Consider the following 8094-nt stretch of genomic DNA (forward strand, 5'->3'; position numbering starts at 1 on the left):
ATTTTACGTGGGAGAAGACCCGAATAACCAAAGACCTACACATATATATATATATATATATATATATATATATATATATATATATATATATATATATATATATATTTACTTTTATTATAACATTGAATTGGGGGATTTGCTCTGGCGGTTTGGCTTGGTGCTTGCAGATTGTAGAGTTGAAACGGACTTCCTAATTAGTGCAGAATCCAACTGGCTGCGTAGAATTCCAGCTGAGCATGTCTAATAAAGCAGAGTCCAGAGGTTATCTGGGTAATTGGTTTCAATTAGGGATGAAATGCTCCTGGTTCAGATCGGTTCGGCCGAACTGGTAGCGATGGCAGCCGATGGTTCGGAGAACTGGTAGCGATGGCGGCCTGAGGCTCCACCCACCTGCCCAGTTGTCATTACTTCCTGGTTTTAACCAGGAAGTAATCTATTTTTTACCCTCTGTGTATGCACATCATGTCAGGGGTGACATGATAGCAGTCTTTCCATATTTGAGGGGCTGCCACGAAGAAGAGGGGGGTCAACCTATTCTCCGAAGCACCTGAAGACAAGGCAAGAAACAATGGATGGAAACTAATCAAGGAGAGAAGCAAACTAGAACTTAAGGAGAGAACAATAAGGCAGTGGAACTGATTGCCTCCAGAGGTTGTCAGTGCTCCGTCACTGGAGGCTTTCAAGAAGTGACTGGACACAGCCACTTATCTGGAATTGTGTAAGATCTCCTGCCTGAACAGGGAGTTCTAGAAGACTCCCAAGATCTCTTCCAACTCTGTTATATAACCCCAGCATTCAGAATCTGTCACATTCTTCCCAGATGTTGGCAAACCTTCTCTTTTGCTTGATTTAATGCTCTTCCCCACAGCTGTCCTGCATGGAAAATATAGGACAGTGATGGCTAACCTTTTTGCTGTTGTGTGCCAAAAGTGGGGGGAGCATGGGGGGGTCACACCCGCGCGTGCCCACACCCAAAATTCAATGCCCTCTACCCCCTGCATGCAACCCCCCCACACGCTCCCACACTTTTGGCATGTGATAGCACAGTGGGACCATTTTTCGCTTCTAGAGCCTGGGGAGGGCAAAAACAGCCTTCCCCACTCCCCCAGAGGCCCTTCTGAGGCCAGAAACAGCCCATTTCCCAACTTCTGGTGGGCCCGGAAGGCCCAAAAATCAGGTGGCCTGTGTGCACATGTGCGCTGGATCTGAACTAGGGCAATGCTCAAGTGCCCACAGATATGGCTCCGCGTGCCACAGGTTCGCCAACATGGATATAGGAGAACCCCATAGGAAACATGATACTGCCCTTTCAATCTGAGTTCCATTAAAAACCACAGCTCCTATTCTTCTCTGTTGCCATTTCTGTAGAGACATTCACCGCCATTGATTACCTCTCCTTTATGTACATTTCCAGGAGTACTTTGATAGTTATTTTATGTACCACCTGTTAAATAACCAAGGTAAGTTTATTTCTAAATTCATTTTTTTTTTCTATATTACCTGTACGTTTTGCCCACAAAGGATTGCCAATGGTTCTTATTTTTTAGGCAGGGGTGGGATGCTTGAGGTTTGCAGGGGTTCGGGAGAACCTCTAGCTAAGATTCTGTGCAGCTCAGAGAACCCCCAAATCCCACTCCTGGATGGCCCCGCCCACTCAGCCCCACCCCTCCAGGAGTCCTCACGCGGACCATTTTGGATGCAGGTAAGTGTAGGGTGTGCGTGAGGCTTGGGGAGGGCGAAAAACGGGCCTACTGGAAGTTTAGGAAGGCTGGAAACAGGCCCGTTCCAGAGGGCCTCTGGAGTCTGGGGAGGCCATTTTAGCCCTCCTGGAGGCTCAAGGAAAGTCTCTGGAGCCCGGGGAGGGCAAAAATGCCCTCCCCCACCATGGTGCAGGAGGCTGAGTAGGCTACGCCCACCATGGCCATGCAACTGGGCAGAGAACCCCTTGCTAAAATTTTTGAAGCCCGCCCCTGTTTTTAGGGCATCGTTTTATGTTGCTCATTTTATTGACAATACTTTTATTGATTGGTACACAGTATGCTCTATCTTTTCTTCAGGCAGCCTGTAATTAAGATATTACAATTTCGAAACATCGTTGAGCATTGTTGAGCTGCAGTGAACAAAGAAGATGATTTCTAATCAAATGTTAGATAAACCTACCTTGAGTAATCAGAGCTTGGCTGGTTTGTGAAAATGTCCAGACAGCTCCTACCTTCTCGTGAAGGTGAAAAGAGAAAAAGAAAGGTAGGCCATTCAGATGTCAGATAGACTAGGCTGAGAAACGGACATTATGTAGGATCCTTGGTGCTCTCTGAGGTTGGTTGTTTTCTTGCAGATGTTTCATTGCCCAGTTAGGTAACATCATCAGTTCTATAAGGAAGTGGGATTTGCAGGGAGGAGGAGGAGGAGAGGTTGTCAGGGTTCGAAGTAATACCCCCAACGAAAGAAGACTCCGAGGCTAGAAGTTCCTCAAAGTTCCATTTTATTAGAGATGTCATATTGGCACATATGATAGGAGATAAGGAGAATCCAAGACCTTCGTGCCTTCCGCCGTTCCCTTAAAACTTTCCTTTTTCAACAAGCCGGGCTGGCCTAACAAATCCTTTTAAATTTTAAATGATTTTAAATTTGTTTGTCTTTTTAAATTTTGGGCCAAATTGAGATATTTCCTTTTAATCTGTTCTTAATCTATGTATTATGTATTTATGTGTTTTTACTTGGCTGTACACCGCCCTGAGTCCCTAGGGAGAAGGGCGGTATATAAATTTGAAGTAAACCTAAAACCTAAACATCTGGAGAAACCCAAATCTGAAAGCTTCCAGGTTTTCTCCATCCAAAGGAAAGTCCAAGTCCCTTCCCCCTGCACCCACATTTCCATCATGTGGTCCAATCAAGGCACCGTCCCAACTGGAGATACCTCCCAACCTCACCCCTCCAGGTGCAGGGCAAGATGTCCTTGACTCTCTGAGAAAGGAATGTTATTATGACTATATATCACCCATGCTCCATACAATTTCCCCCTCCCAGTTTCCCACAGCACTAAACGTGGCAGGCCTAAAGATCCAATGCCCAAGATGACTTCCAGGACCGACAGCAGGAGGACGACAGGAGGAGGAGGAGGAGAGGAGGAGGAGGAGGAGGAAGGGGGAGGATAACTATGACAACTGTGGTGTCCTCGGTGCTCTCTGAGATTGGTAGTTATCTTGCAGACGTAGCACCATTGTGAACGACCAAGTTTAGAGCGCACCAAGGATCCCACCGTTAAACCCTGAGCTGCAAATATTGCTTTCTATTGGTAAACAGAAAAGCTTTTTTTTTTTTTTTTTAATCAGAGGAGTTTTAGCAGCCGAATTGTGTCCCTAGTCTACAAATCCCTCACTGGAAGGTCGATGTTTTGATGGAAGACAAACAAACAGCGGAGCCCATAAACCCAACCACCTCCAGGATATTGTTATGCCATCTCAAAGGCAGAGTTATATCATCATGCTCCTTAGGAGGGTGTGTCCACAGCCATAATTACAGGCCATAACCGCTTGCAACCCAGTAAGCTGACTACAGGGTTTTAAGTCCTGGAAGAGCGAAATCTTTGTTGTGATTGCCTTGTTGTTAATTTTTTTTTTTCAGACGGCTAAACTGGGAAATTAAAAATAAACCCCTCTTCTGCCCTCCAGCTGGGTTTGGCGCAGATGCTCCAAAGGATCAGGATCAGAATAGAGCTGGGAGGGACCCTTGGAGGTCTTCTAGTCCAACCCCCTGCTCAAGCAGGAGACCTGATGCCATTTCAGATATAGGTCACTGGCTGTCCAGTCTTTCCTTAAAAACCTCCAGTAATGGGATCACTCACAACTTCTGGAGGCAAGCTGTTCCACTGGTTAATTGTCCTTCACTGTTAGGAAGCTTCTCCTTAATTCCAGGTTCGTTCTCTCTTTGCTGAGTTTCCACCCATTGCTTCTTCTCCTCCCTTCTGGTGCTTTGGAGAATAGCTTGACTCCCTCTTCTTTGCGGAGTCTTAACAGTTCCTAGGTCCTTGGTTAGGACTCGAGCTGCTGAGCTATTAACCAGCCTCAAAGGCTGTGAATCTCACTAAAGATTAACTAATAATAATAATAATAATAATAATACAATAATAATGAATAAAGTAAATAATAACTTTATTGTCATTGTATGTGTATACACAGTATACCCATACAACGAAATTCACTTAAGACCCAAAGACCAGGTCCAACACACATAACAATCCCCAAACACCCACCCACCCACCACAAATTCCCCACCCCTAAAACCACCCAAACATCCGCACAGCAGACCAAGTAATGCTGTCCAACAGCTCACGGATGGTGGCCCTTTAGTTCATTGTTGAGTGCAATTATAGCTCTGGGATAAAAACTATTCAGAAGACGTGTGGTCCGAGTTTTAATTGTTCTGTCTCTTCTGCCAGAAGGCAAAGGTCCAAATAGATTGTAAGCAGGATGGGAAGAGAGTCTGTGAATGTTATGCAACTTCCTCAAACAGCGAGATTCGAAGATGTCATCCAGGGCTGATAGCTGGAGCCCGATGATATTCTGGGCAGTTTTAATGATTCTCTGTAGAGCGTTTTTTTGTCCGCTACAGAGCTGCTCCCATACCATGCAAGAATGCCGCATGTCAGGACACTCTCAATGGAGCTGCAATAGTAGGACAGAATGTAGGTATCCCAAAAGCTGCAAAACCAAAAAAAAAATCAATCTGTCAATCTTTTTCAAACTATCTGCAACTGATTTCTCACCGTTTGGGCTGCGATTGTATCTTTGATGCATAAGTTGGGGTTGACAAAATCAGAAACGAGGAGGAGATAAGTCACCTGGGAAAGCCAAGGGAAGCCATCAAAACCATGAAAAAGCGAAAGTTGGGATATTTTGGACACGTGATGCGACACCCAGAAAAATACAGCATCCTTGACTCCAAGGAAAGATTGAAGGCAAATGAGGTCCAGGCAGAAGAACAACATAGGGGCTTCAGAGTCCGATGAGGAATATGGCACAAGAATAAGAAGAGTTGAGCCTAGCACATGCATAGTTGGTATGGGATTATTATGGTCCCTTCACCAAAATTTGATAATTTTTTTGGGGGGGTGTCCTAATTTTTATTTTCTGCTTATTTATAATGGCTTGTTCTCCCCTTGAAAGCTGGCTAAGTAACCATATATATATATATATTACATAAGTTCATGGAAGGGCCCTTCAGATGTTATGAAGCTTCCTCCAACAGTGGTCAACCCACTGATTTTATTAATGTTTTTGGAAGAAATCTCTGATGATCTTGAGTACTAAGTACCATATTTTCTCCCAAATAAGAGTGGACCTTATATCAATTTTTGCTCCAAAAGATGCATTAGGGCTTATTTTCCAGTTAGGTCTCATTTGGGGAGGGGGAAATACTGTACTAAAGGCATCCCTCTGGCTGATGATCTTAACTGGGGCTTATTTTTGGGGAAAGGGATGCAGTGGCTCAGTGGCTAAGACGCTGAGCTTGTCGATCGAAAGGTCGGCAGTTCAGCGGTTCGAATCCCTAGTGCCGCATAACGGGGTGAGCTCCCGTGACTTGTCCCAGCTTCTGCCAACCTAGCAGTTCGAAAGCACATAAAAAATGCAAGTAGAAAAATAGGGACCACCTTTGGTGGGAAGGGAACAGCGTTTCGTGTGCCTTTGGCGTTGAGTCATGCTGGCCACAGGACCACGGAGACGTCTTCGGATAGCGCTGGCTCTTCGGCTTTGAAATGGAGAGGAGCAACGCCCCCCTAGAGTCAGGAAAAACTAGCACATATCTGCAAGGGGAACCTTTACCTTTACCTTTATTTTTGGGGATAGGGCTTATATTATGAGCATCCTGAAAAATCAACACTAGGGCTTATTTTCCAGTTGGAAAAGACTAGATAAAGTTCAAAGGCATTCGACAGGGGTCAGATCTTGCCCTCTTGCGTCTACGTAATGATTCTACACTAATTTCCCGCTTGACGCCTCCTCCAGACTGGCACGATCTCTCTCTGACTGTAAATATTCTAAGAAGGAAGAGTACCTACGCTAGACTGATATGAATCTCCCACTACTAAAAGAGAACATATTTGATAGCCTAAAGCCTGCATGCATGCAAGATGGTGTTTGCTGACTTCTTTCAAGCTCAGCCTCCCCTTTTTTAAAAACTCTGTATTTATTATTTATTTAAACCATTCATATAGCGGCTCGTCTCATGCGGAACTCCGGGCGGCAGCCAATTAGGAATTAAAGCAACATAAAAACCACATTTAAAATTACGAAAACCATAAACGCCGAAAGACAAAAATTAGCATTTCGAATTGGACGCCAAAGTTGCCTAGCCTGGAAGAATGAAGCAATTAGTTTTTGTTTAGTTAGTAAGTGGTTGTAAATCATGGGCACTCCCTGCTCTCTCCTCACCTCCTCACCCCCACCGGCTTGTAGTAGTTTAATGAAAAGGAGGAATAGAAGTTAAAGTGAAAAGCCTACTGAGGTGGCATGTTGTATGTAAGCGTGAAGGTAGGATACTTATCAAACCTTTTTCAGGAAGTGAGACTGGTGCTTCTACGTTTGCCTTGAGGGATTTGGAGTCCCTGTTGTTACTTTTCCCCTTCCCTTTATCTTCCTTCCTTCCTCCCTCCTTCCCTTTCTCATCCTTCCTTCTTCCCTCCCCTCCCCTCCCCTTCTCTTCCCTTTCTCATTCTTCTCCCTCCCTCTCCCTCTCCCTCCCCTTCCTCAATCTCCTTTCTTCTTTCCTCTCTCTCTCCCCCTTCCCTCCCTCCCTCTGCCTTCCCTTCCTCATTCTCCTCCCTCCCTCCCTTCCTTCAATCTCCTTTTTTCTTCCCTCCCTCTCTCCCTCCCCTCCCTCCCCCTTCCCTTCCTCCTCCTTCTCCTCCCTCTCTCTCCCTTCCCTTCCCTTCCTCAATCTCCTTCCCTCCCTCTCCCTCTCCCTCTCCCCTTCCCTCCCTCCCCCTTCCTTTCCTCATTCCCTCCTACCCTCCCCTCCCCTCCCCTTCCCTTCCGTCCCCTTCCTCAATCTCCTTTCTTCTCCCCTTCCCTTCCCAACAGAAGGCACCAAAGCCTAAGAAAGATGAAAAGAAAGTTTACTGGAGCAAAAAAAAAAAAAAAAAAGTTTCTCGGATTTGAATGGCAAACCCTCCCTCCTGCCCTGAAGTTTCAGAGCTATCGCCAGCCAGCGTTTTTTGTTTTTTTTTCCTGTTGCCGGAGCGGCTTGCACTTTGAAGCCTTCCGTCCTTTCTACCTGTAATCACCTCCGCCGCTTTGTATGATCTGTGTCACATGCCAAGGGCCTTCCCTTTTGGTTAGCCTCCCACATGTAGGCTGAAGATTGCAATGTCTGTGGGAGCCTTTGCATAGAAGGAGCTTAATTCGATGTCATTGGCCAACTTCTTCCCTGCCTGCATTCAAACCTGTTTGCCTGGAATGACTGATATATGCTCGGTCGCTCCTGTTCAGAAGTTCAGAAAGGCTAATTCGGAGCAACCTGCAGCCTTTTCCCTATTTTTGGTTTGTTTTTTTTTTGACTTGGAAGATTAAGCGAGAAACTTCGATTGTCCTTTTTCTTCGGTTCTTCCTGATCTCCCGAGACAGATTATTATAGTCACTGAGATAATTTATTTATTTATTTTTTTAAATCTCTACTGAGGCTGATGAAAGATCAAAGGACTCTTGAAGCACTGGGCAGTCCTATTTCATCCTGAGCTTCTGGAAGAGTTGCTACAGCAACCATCTCTTTCTCTGTGAATCAAGATTCAACAGAGTCTCTGCTTTTTCTTTTTCTTTTCTTTTTTTTTTTTTGGACTGATTTGGCTTTAACCATCCTCCGAGTCCCCCTTGGCAGAGTTTTTGAGTTCCTTCATCTATTCCAGGTGGGTTTGCAACTTCAAGAACGTAGCCGGTGCAGAGCTTGTGAAACCTCTGTAAGTTTGTGGGGGTGATCCTAAATTAGCCGTGATTAGGAAAGAGCTGCTAAATACTCATCCTGCGTGTCTTCCCTTTTCGCCATACCTCTCGGTACCCGGGATATGCAGCCTTGCATCCAGACAAGAATAGTGTAGATGAA

General features: G+C 45.3%; 1 protein-coding gene across 1 annotated transcript in view; it reads left to right on the forward strand.

The window, feature by feature from the left end:
- Nucleotides 1–7045: 7045 nt before the first annotated feature.
- The window catches only part of LOC117677566 (platelet glycoprotein 4-like), a 68062-nt gene continuing 67013 nt past the window's right edge, over nt 7046–8094 (forward strand). Inside the window, exon 1 of the mRNA XM_087873408.1 lies at nt 7046–7900. The gene's annotated coding sequence lies outside the window, so the exon portion shown is untranslated. The remainder of the gene's footprint in view (nt 7901–8094) is intronic.

The sequence above is a fragment of the Pantherophis guttatus genome, chromosome 7 (assembly GCF_059756535.1).
Source record: "Pantherophis guttatus breed Tessera chromosome 7, ASM5975653v1, whole genome shotgun sequence".
In the NCBI taxonomy this organism is placed as follows: Eukaryota; Metazoa; Chordata; class Lepidosauria; order Squamata; family Colubridae; genus Pantherophis; species Pantherophis guttatus.